This window comes from Apostichopus japonicus, chromosome 1 (genome assembly GCF_037975245.1).
Source record: "Apostichopus japonicus isolate 1M-3 chromosome 1, ASM3797524v1, whole genome shotgun sequence".
Lineage (NCBI taxonomy): Eukaryota > Metazoa > Echinodermata > Holothuroidea > Aspidochirotida > Stichopodidae > Apostichopus > Apostichopus japonicus.
This window is the reverse complement of record NC_092561.1, coordinates 11,896,409-11,907,162: the sequence shown is the minus strand read 5'-3', so window position 1 is coordinate 11,907,162 and position 10,754 is coordinate 11,896,409. Positions and strand designations below refer to the sequence as shown.

At 38.1% G+C, this 10,754-nt stretch overlaps 1 long non-coding RNA gene across 3 annotated transcripts; it reads left to right on the top strand.

Moving 5' to 3' along the window:
* Positions 1-702: 702 nt before the first annotated feature.
* Positions 703-9,845, top strand: LOC139967674 (uncharacterized). 3 transcript variants are annotated; one of them, XR_011793075.1, is made up of 5 exons: positions 704-790; positions 2,371-2,453; positions 3,021-3,183; positions 5,826-5,914; positions 7,131-9,845. It is a non-coding gene; the product is annotated as an uncharacterized lncRNA (long non-coding RNA). The 3 variants fall into 3 exon arrangements; XR_011793076.1 differs by having other exon boundaries at positions 776-790; positions 2,375-2,453; XR_011793077.1 differs by lacking the exon at positions 2,371-2,453 and having other exon boundaries at positions 703-790.
* Positions 9,846-10,754: the final 909 nt, after the last annotated feature.

Below are 10,754 nucleotides of genomic sequence, written 5' to 3'. Positions count from 1 at the left end.
GATTGATCGATACCGCACATTCGATTGATCGGTAACGCACATACGATCGATCGTTAACGCACAATCGATTGATTGGTACCGCACATTCGATTGATCGGTACCGCAAAATTGATTGATCGGTACCGCACATTCGATTGATCGGTACCGCACATTCGATCGATCGGTACCGAACATTCGATTTATCGGTACCGCACATTCGATCGATCGGTAACGCACATTCGATTGATCGGTAACGCACAATCGATTGATCGGTACCGCACATTCGATTCATCGGTACCTAACATTCGATTGATCGATACCGCACATTCGATCGATCGATACCGCACTTTCGATTGATCGGTACCGCACATTTGATTGATCGGTTACACTCTAAACACAATCTAGTCAAGCGAGGCTAAAGTCTAGTCATATCGACTGGTTTACGTTAGTCAACGATTATCCCGCCATAATCTTGGTAGAGATGCCTTCACGACTAACCCAAAAGGTCGCCTGACCAGAACATAATGGTCATAGTTCTATTTTAATCTGGTCCTACAATAAATGTCAGCACTGGGACGAACTCACTAGTCAATCAGGTTGATATATTCGTCACATGAAAAAGCGCGGGAAAATATTAACAATTGTAGCGCCACGGTACGGCCTAGCGTACTGCACTGAACTATAGTATATTGTACACATACGTACACGACGAACAAGGAACATACAGCAGGGAGTTAGCAGCCAGACGGTTACGGTACGAAAAATCAAAAAAATATTATCATCCAGTGATATTGTCAGTAACCATTGCAAGGTTAGTATATTAGACCAGTTTTCTTTGGGCCTTTGGCCAGTGTCGTTTGTTAGTCACTTAAAAAGTATATAGTTTATTAGACCATAAAGTGTGTATTTTGGATTATTCCAACTTGTGTACGAACAAGCTAAGATCTAGGCTAGGCCTATCATGCAGTAGCTATAGGCGAATTGCCTAACGTTAAACCTAATGACGTTAAGCTGCCTTCTAGTTGTAGTAGTTGTACAGCACAGTTTATCGTAACAGTAGGCCTCCGTATATTTACTGTATCATGGTGGCGCCGGTATTCACGCGTTTCTCATGTTTGCAATGGATAATTTCTTTACAAAATAACAAACCTAAATTAAACTTAATAGTTCTAATCTGTATTAGAAACTTTAGCCTTAGGGGGATAGGACCTTGGCTATATTATTCTTGAAATATTTTAGGGGGATAAATTCACAGCAGTGTTTCTCCTGCACTTTCAGGGGGGACATAGCCTAGGCTTAGGTCCTAGGCCATATTATTTATACCTAGATTAGGTTTGAGTTAAGGATTAGCCTCCAATTAGGGTCACCCTAAGATAACGAATTAACTTGAATAGTGTGTATGGGATTGTGTAGTTGCGTGCGAAACTGTTACACTAAATAAGCTGATTATTCCTAGGGCCCTATAGCCCCCCCCCCCCAGGCCTAGCCCTAAATAGTTTTCATAAAATACAGAGGCTAGGCCTATGTTTCATACGCAACATCAACTGAACATGACGCCAATCTTTTATTACCAGTTTGTCCACTGACCATCCTATCCAACAATCCCGTTAACAATTCACAGGAGAATACACTCCCCCTTCCAAAATAAACATTGGGGACCTTGGAGCAATCTAACAGCCTATTGCTGCCACAGCTGTGTCATATCAATTTATAGGCCTAGTTGTCAGTAATATAGAGGGGGAATATTTCTGGACAATTGTACTGACTTGTCCGGAATTTTTGGCTAAAATTTGTTATATATTCTAGCGGCATGAGTTGGGACAGTTTTTTCTGCTATTTTTTAAGTTTGTACAAAACAGTTCCGATTCAGAACAAAGGTGGGTGGGTGTTTAATTTGTTGTAGCTGTTTGTAGGGAGTCATATAGCCTTGGACTAGGCTTTTTTGAAGATGGAATATTCCTCGCTTTACCTGTGGTACCGTGACCGCAGTTGATCCCCCTAGGCTAACCCTAATTCCATTGGAAATAAAATAGGACATCTTTTACGGGGTGTTTCATTCAACTTTTTGGAAATACTACAATTTCAAACATAAATGTATATGGTTATCATTGTACACTTGACAAATGAAAATGTAGCTACCATAGCGGATTGATTAATGTTTGCACATGTTTCTTTTCCATACAGGTATCAAATGCATTCAGGCTTCTGTATCACTGCATATTAATTTCACTTCCATTTCTACTGTACATTTTAGTAATGGGATGTGATTAAATAGTTGAATTGTGACTGGTATCGTACCGTACATGTTTACCCACATGCTGTACAAAATATGCACATGAACATTAGGGATGTGAACAAATAACAAAAGTTGTATGTCTATCACATTGGCAGATAGACGTCGTTTAATTGTGGAAGAGGATGCTACCAGCGAAGTGGTTAAGAAAGTCTATCCTTGGCTATTTGAAGATGAAGAGGTACTGTATGAATATGTCTTTGTAGATATTATTTATTATACAGTAGTCTGCATAAAAGTAAAATTCAATCTTGTGGTTTCAAAAGTTATGGACATTTGAATATATTCATTTTATGCCCACCACTTGTTCGCACCACGACTTTGTTTTTCAAAAATCAATTCAAGACAGTGTTGCGCTAAGCAGCGCGATTGCAGGATTCCCACACTTTTTTTGCTGATACCGCTATTGGGAATTTGTAGGGGGGATGTTCCCCCTTAAAAAGAAACCATTTTGTTTTATTCTGAGCTAGAGCCCGATCTATACCTTTATCAGCAAGATCACTCCGCAAACCCTCATGTCCTCATCCCAAGACTTGGGGAGCCTACTGCTCCTACATTGACCAGCTACAGCTCTCTCTACTTCTTTACCAATTCGCATCTTCCATCCCTTTCGACATGTCTAAACCATCTCAATCTACGTCTCTGAACATAATCCCGAATATTTGTTAGTCCTAAGCGATCTCTTAACTTCTCAGGTGAATTTACCATATGTACTGTATAATATCTAATTGATCTCATTTAACCATAGATACTACTTGAATTAAAGCGACTTGAAGGAAAGACGACAATGGCACAGTTGCTTGGTGAAGGGCTTTCCAAGTATGGAGATGCCATAATCCGCTGCACTTTGAAGATGAAGCATCCCACTGTCATAGATACATCCATGGAGAAGGACGAGGGTGCCCGTTAAGGTAAATTAGTTACAATTCAATCTGTAATTCACTATTCAAGTGATCATCACCCAGGTATGTGCTGGGTCTTCAAAATGGACTACGAGCAAAGTCTGAGGCAGGGGTGGATGCAAATTATGTCTTGGTGAGGGGGTATAACCATTCAGATGTATGGTAGTGAAAAATAAACACCTTCATTAGACATTAACGTTTGTCGTCTTGCATCATACAGTCTGAGGAAAATAGGGCGCATCCATACATACTCAGACTGTGGTAGCACTAAAAGGCTAGTGCACGCATTTGTCTCTTCACATCTTGACTCTTGCAACAGACTCATTTATGGACTGCCAAATAAGCTCCAGCATTGTACGAGCTGCCAGGTTGGTTACCTTATCTAGGAAGTGTGAACACATAACCCCCATCCTTGTAAATCTCCACTGGTTACAAGTGAAGAAGCGTATCATGTGTAAGTTAATGCTTTTGACCTACAAAATATTAAATAAACTTGCTCCATACTATCTATGTAAACTTCTCAATATCAATGAACCGGTACATATTCTCAGGTCAAATGCTGCTACAACACTTATTGTACAAATGTCAGCACCATTACTTACGGTGAGAGTTCTTTTTTCAGCAGCTGCTAAACTCTGAAACCAACTACCACCACATGTTTGAAATGCTAAATCTATATGTAAATTTAGGACCTTGTTAAGACTTACTAGCAGAGGGTTGTGTGATTTTAAATTATGCTGATTTAAATCAGTGGTTTTTTTAAATCACTGATTTAAATCACTTTTCTAATTCTTGGCAGGAAAAGTTGAATTTGTGGTCAGCATATTCTCTGAAATCAAGCAGTTCCTTATAAAATAGAGTCTCAATCAAGTATCAAAGCAATTTCAGTAAATCTGGGGGGGGGGGGGGGGTTGTATTTTCACGGAGAAAAATCCTTGTCACATACACCGGTATGGCATGAGGCCTATCATGCTAAAACAAATTGAACAATTCTAGAAATTGCCTGCTAGAATCCCCTCAGAGTTCAGTTAAGTTCAGTAGAATAAGGATCAGGATGGACCCTGTGAAAGACCCTGTACCACAGATAACCCAGACTGCCAGATATGATCATGGATGAACACAATCAAGTGCTCAGATGATAACGAGACAGGCTGTGTATTGACGGTAGATTGCATAAATTATGGCTGTGAAGTACTTCATTTGGTACAAACAAGTGTCTGTGTTCAACAAATTGGTACAGTATCATGGGCCCCTTAGTGGAGGGGATATAGGGCCTAATTTTGAAATTATATTCAAGACTGTTGACTTCCCTTGATTGTCCCGAAATCAAATTAAATCATTGGGCTGACTGCTCGTATGTGATATGGGTGGGTATAGATGTTTTTGGAAGATTTAGGTAACATTTGAGAGGAAATTGAACTTTTGATTATTGCAAAATTTATTTGATTATTTAAAAAAAAAATTAAAAAATCAACTCTGAATTAGCATTTATATTTGCAATATGGGTAATGTTTTGTATAATTATATTTTTTCTGTGTGCAGTGCATTGCAGCATTGTGGTCTTGGACGGAATGCCCTATATAAAAACGTTTTATTATTATTAAGGTTATTATAACATGTTTGAAGTTATGGATATGGATATAGAATGTCTATTCCAATTTCCAAAAATATATTGTTCAATATGCAAATCCATGGGTGGAAGTAGGTGGTATGTGACAACCTGCCCCCACTTCCCCCTATATGCCTATATGTATTATAGGCTACACGATATGCAGTTTGATCCATTTATATGATGCAATGTTACATTGTTACAAGCTGAGTATATGGAAATCTAGTCTACTTACTCTACTTTGGAAACAAGAGGCATTTCAATTTATCACTGTCTGCATATTCTCAAATAATATCTTCCTTGTTCAACTTTCACACTGAACATGCTCTGTTGCCAGCTGAATCCTGAGGTTCAAATTTTCATGTGTCAATCTGCTTGCTAGTCTGCTCTCTATTATCTTCATTTTACTGAAGACCTCAGAATATGATATATGGTTGTTAATTCAGGGAAAACATGTTCTCGGACTTCAGGAATCTGTAGGTATCAATGAAACCTATCTGCTTTGGGTCCAAGATACGAGTGTGACAACTGATACATATTCTTGACAAATGGAGCAACTCTTTCAATACAATCTCAGTATTTCATATTTTTCCATTAATGTTTCTATATTTTGCTTCAAATGTTCCTTATCAGTTATCATTGTCTTGAATCCCTCAAGCTGAAACAATGACATGGATGCAATCATTTTTTATGGCCCATGCCAGTAGGGGCCCACGACAAATAACTGAACAATTGGCATAACTTAAAGATGCTTGCTTGGGTTGAGCTCATACTTGATATTACTTAGCTAAGTAGCCTAGACCTTATCAAATGATACAAATATCTTTGCTGAAAATAAGACCTGTGATGTATTTAGTACTCTACTTTAATATTATCACCTAAGCAATTTATCGAGTATTGAGTATTGCTCTCCGGACTGCAGATGAGTGAATCTGTGATATTTTTGTCCTATCGATGTTACCAAATATGACATAATATCACTCTTCTGAAATGTCATGATGTTATGAGTGCTTTAACATTCTGTTGTTGATTTTTCTTTTAGAGTCTAGAATGCATGCAGCAATTCTGTCAGTTCCGACTCTACTGAATGAGAAGTTGGGTGCTATGATTGTATTTGCAGATGAGGATAGTGTAAGTACCCAATGTATTATTTAAATCAACAGTATGTAAACTATGGGTCAAGGCCATCAGAGGTGGTCTGATATTGTATGTTACAGTGTCGAGGGTTCATCATGATAGTGCCCTGGTAGTGTTTCCTTTGGGGTATTCAGCAATTTTAGGTCTGATGCCATATGGGCTATTTCAGGAAATAACTCAAAATTAATATTTTCCTACAGATTGTATGGTCACAATGCTTAGAGTTTAATTGTCACGATAGTGTTTTGGTAGTGCTCCTTTGGGGTGTTTGGAATTTTAGGCCAAAGGTCATGTATGGGCCATATGGGCCATTTTGAACTCCGCCTGAAATCACACAAAATGTTTCTTTTCCTATGAATTCTATGGTGCAGTGTTGAGCATTTTTCACAGTGGTACTTAGGTAGTGCCTCCTTTGGGTTTTTAGGATTTGGGGGCCTAAGTCACCTGTAGACCATATGGGCCAATTTATGAAATCGCTCAAAATGATACTTTTCATACAAATTTGCCCTAAAATTGGTTTAGCCCTAACATTTGTTGGGACATTTTTTTTTGGGGGGGGGGGGCTTTTTTTGGCATCCTTATTTCTGGGGGGCCTTGAAATATTTGGGCCCTGAAAACCTGTCTGCAACAAAGGCCCGCACATCTGATCATTATTCCCTAACTAAATATCACATGTATGACCTGGGAGTGTTCATAGCTGTAAATATAGTAAGGGCATCATCACAAAGGTAGAATAGACTAGTATGTATGTGATAATTAACTGGAACAGAATGTTGGACAGATTTCAATCTGTAGTTGCAGTAACCATAACCCAATGTGGATTTCCTGATCAGCCCCAAGTGTATTAAAATCATCTAGTGGAATGAATCCCTACCATGATGTAATTAGCTGTAACATGATGTCATAACTCATGGCAAATATTCATTTCTCTCTAAAATACACGGAACCAGTGCACCATTTAGCTCTGTTGTTTCATTTATACTCTGCTATTATTTATATCATCAAAAATAGTATTACTTGTAGTGAATACGATGTACTGTAAATTGATTTGAAAAAATATTTAAGAAATTATTTATTTTGATTCCTTCGTTGGTGGAGTATATTTGTTTGTTGGTCACTCATGGCCATCATGGTGGATCAGCCACCCCTCCCATTTTCTGAAACTGGAAAGCGCTGTATATTGAATACATATACCTTAATATCTTTGCAGGTTACAGACTTGTCAGACGTGCCAGTTTATATCCAGGTGACAGAGGATGAAGGTGTTCCAGAGTACACTGTGATAGTGGAAACCTTGCAAGTAGCTACTTTGAAAAGTTTGTTCGCAGCCATGTGCAATTATTTGGCAGTGTTCTATGTCCTAAATATGGCATAGAGCCTTTGCTGAAGAAAACCCTTCAGTTTTAAAAAAAAATCATTTTGAATGTTGATGATACTACACCGGCAGATAAATCAGTCAATAAAATTCTGGAGAAACTAAACATGCAAATCGCTAAAAATTGATGGCCTAATACTGCTCCAGGCACCTACCATTTTTTGTACAGTTTTTTTGGCTCAAACTGTCATCACATTTATAACATAGAATACTGCCTATCAATTGCACTAGCATATATGAGTCAAAATAGGCTAAGGTGTTATAAAACTGTAACTAACTTGCAAATAATAAGTCATTGAAAATTTTTTCATTATCATTTGAGCTGTTGCGTGTGTTAGTTTTGACTTACAAAATGTTGTTATTTTTGGTTACGATGCCGAAGGCCGAGTAACCTATGCGATCAAGTTGGCGTGTGTGAGTATGCGTTTGTTTTGCTATCTAACCGAGGACTTGAACAAAACAATTTCAGGTCCTCGGTTGTAATTTCTAAAGAATCACCACGTCCTCGGAAGAATTCTATTGTATGGGGTATTGTTAAGGTTAGGGTACGTGGATTTGAACAATGGAAAATACAATGGGGTCCTCAGTCTGAATGTAATGCAAACATGTGTGTGTGGGTATGCGTTTGTTTTGCTATCTGACCGAGGACTTGAACAAAACAATTTCAGGTCCTCGGTTGTGATTTCTAAAGAATCACCACGTCCTCGGAAGAATTCTACTGTATGGGGATAAACACGATATCTCAACAACGACACATTGGATCAATGTCATATTGGACTGGTGATGTGTGGATGGTCCCTATTGTTTTTGTTCTCCATGACATGAATATTAATAAGTGGGTAGGGCTTAAAGTAAAATTCTTAAAATGTCAATATCTTCGCAACGGTATGTCCGATCTGCTTCATACTTGGTATGGTGATGTAAGTGGTTCATTGTCACATGACAATGGAATTTCATCTAATTAATATTCATGAGTAGGTGGGGCTTAATCCTTAATTGCTAGAAATAGCTTGTAAACCTGAAATCTTAGAAATTAAATTTTGAATTACTGTCATTTTGAACTAGTACATGCTTCATGATTAGTAGATGTTCGCTATTGTTTTTGTTGTTCATGACATGAATACTAATGAGTAGGCAGCAGTTAAAGTGAAATTCTTAAAATGTCAATAACTTTGCAACGGTATAAACGATCATCTCCATACTTTGTTGATTGGTGGTGGATAATAATAGTTACATTTTCATATGAAAATAACATGTAACCTCATTAATATTCATGTGTTTGTTGGCCATATAGCATTTGTTGTCCCTCATTCCTAAACTCCTGTCATTCGTCACGTTTGACATGTTTTCCTGGTTCCTGGGAGCTTGCTGATCTTATCTATATTTGTTTTGCTTTATAAAACCATGAAATTGGCTAGCCAGGCCATTAAAGGAGTAGTCCAGTGACAAATTAAACTGGACTGAAAAAAAGTAACCTTTGCAATTAAGTTGGCATATGTGTATGTTGTGATGAGTTGGCATGTTTGTATGTTTTGATCAAGTTTGCGTGTGGGTATGTGTGTATATGTATGTTGCATAAATAGCTGGCTCAGACAATTAAAGGGATAGTCTATAGTGAAAATAGTAAATGAACTTAATAATCTGGTATTACTGTACATGTACCTATAGAGTATAGGGAAATCTTATGTGAGTGGGGTAGATTAATGTGTTGGTATTAAGGTGTGAAACTGGTAAAATCTGATGGGTGTCAGGTGGGGGGGGGGGTTGTCAGATGAGTAGGGTGATGTTGGGATCAGGGTTGTAGGATGGTAGGTGAGGCTGCAGGTGGTATGATGGTAAGGGTTCCGCTCTGGGTTGGGGATATGGGTTGTGTCGTATGATCCCCATGTGGTTGTCTGGAGAGGGGGTGTGGGGTGGTGAAATGCCTAGAGTCAACTATATCACTTTTTTTAAACTTTATATGTACATCAATAAAGGCATTAATTTTTGGTTTTGTTTACGATGGCCAGGTAATCTACAGTTTAGCATGTTTGCAAGTGTATGTATAATCTTAAAAACAATATATTTAATTACTGTAAATGTATTGAATAACTTGTAGATATGCTACATTATCATTACATGGACCTCATTGTTTTTGTTGTCCAGTACATGAATATGTGGGTGGGGCTTGTAATCAAATTCTTAAAATGTCGATATTTTTTTTCAAATATATGTCTGACCACCTTCATACTTGGTAGGTTGGTACAGTAGTGCCACATGAAACTGAAATTTCATTTATATTCATGAGTGCAACTGACAACTTTATGTCTGATCAGCTTCAGTTTGGTTTCAGTTGTCTGGCAATAAGTACAATACAGGTATATAACAATAACAAATTCTGACTTATCTTATTTCATAAACTCTCATCGGCATCAGAACCACTAAACCTTTGGGTTTTCTGGTTCTTCAATTACTGATGAAATCAGACACTCTTTTGTACTTACTATTGAGGTGAAGCATATGTAGTGTTTAAGAGAAAATATAAAATGTGATTCCAAATTAATACAGAAATTCTTGCTTTCTTTTTTTCATGTGAGAGGGCTTGATGGTCTAGCAGTGGTTAAGGCCCAATCAGGTTTTATATCCAAGAATTGTTCCCACCAGTTAGCTCAACAGACAGCTTTGTACCTATAAGGGAGTTGTCGCAGGTTCGAATCCGTGGTGGGTCATATAAAACTAGTATAGAAAAACTACTTTTATCCATGGGCAAGACTAACTGGATTAGTCAAGTGACTGCTGGACTAATCGTTTAGGTCGCTTGACAAAAAACCTGGTCGATAGAGCATTGTTGAAAGACTAGCAAAAACTGGTCATGTGACTAATTGAATAAGTCAATTGACATCTTGACTAATCGTTTAGGTCGCTTGACTAAAGCCTGGTCGATAGAGGCATAATTGAATGACTAGTAAAAACTGGTCATGTGACTAATTGAATTAGTCAACTGACATCTTGACTAATCGTTTAGGTCGCTTGACTAAAGCCTGGTCGATAGAGGCATAATTGAATGACTAGTAAAAACTGGTCATGTGACCAGGTTTACTTAGTCATATGACCAGAACTATTTGGTCACTGGACCAAAAGTTAGTCAAGTGACTAGAATTAATTGGTCGATAGAAGCATTGTCTGGACTAATGTACTCTAGTCATCTTGACTAGATTATGTTTACAGTGTACGCACATTCGATTCATCGGTTCCGCACATTCGATTGATCGGTAACGTACATTCGATCGATACTGCAAATTCGTTTCATCGGTACCGAACATTCGATTGATCGCTTCCGAACATTCGATTTATCGATACCGCATATTCGATCGATCGGTACCGAACATTCGATTGATCGGTACCGCACATTCGATTGATCGGTAACGCACATTCGATTGATCGGTACCGCACATTCGATCGATCGGTACCGTACATTCG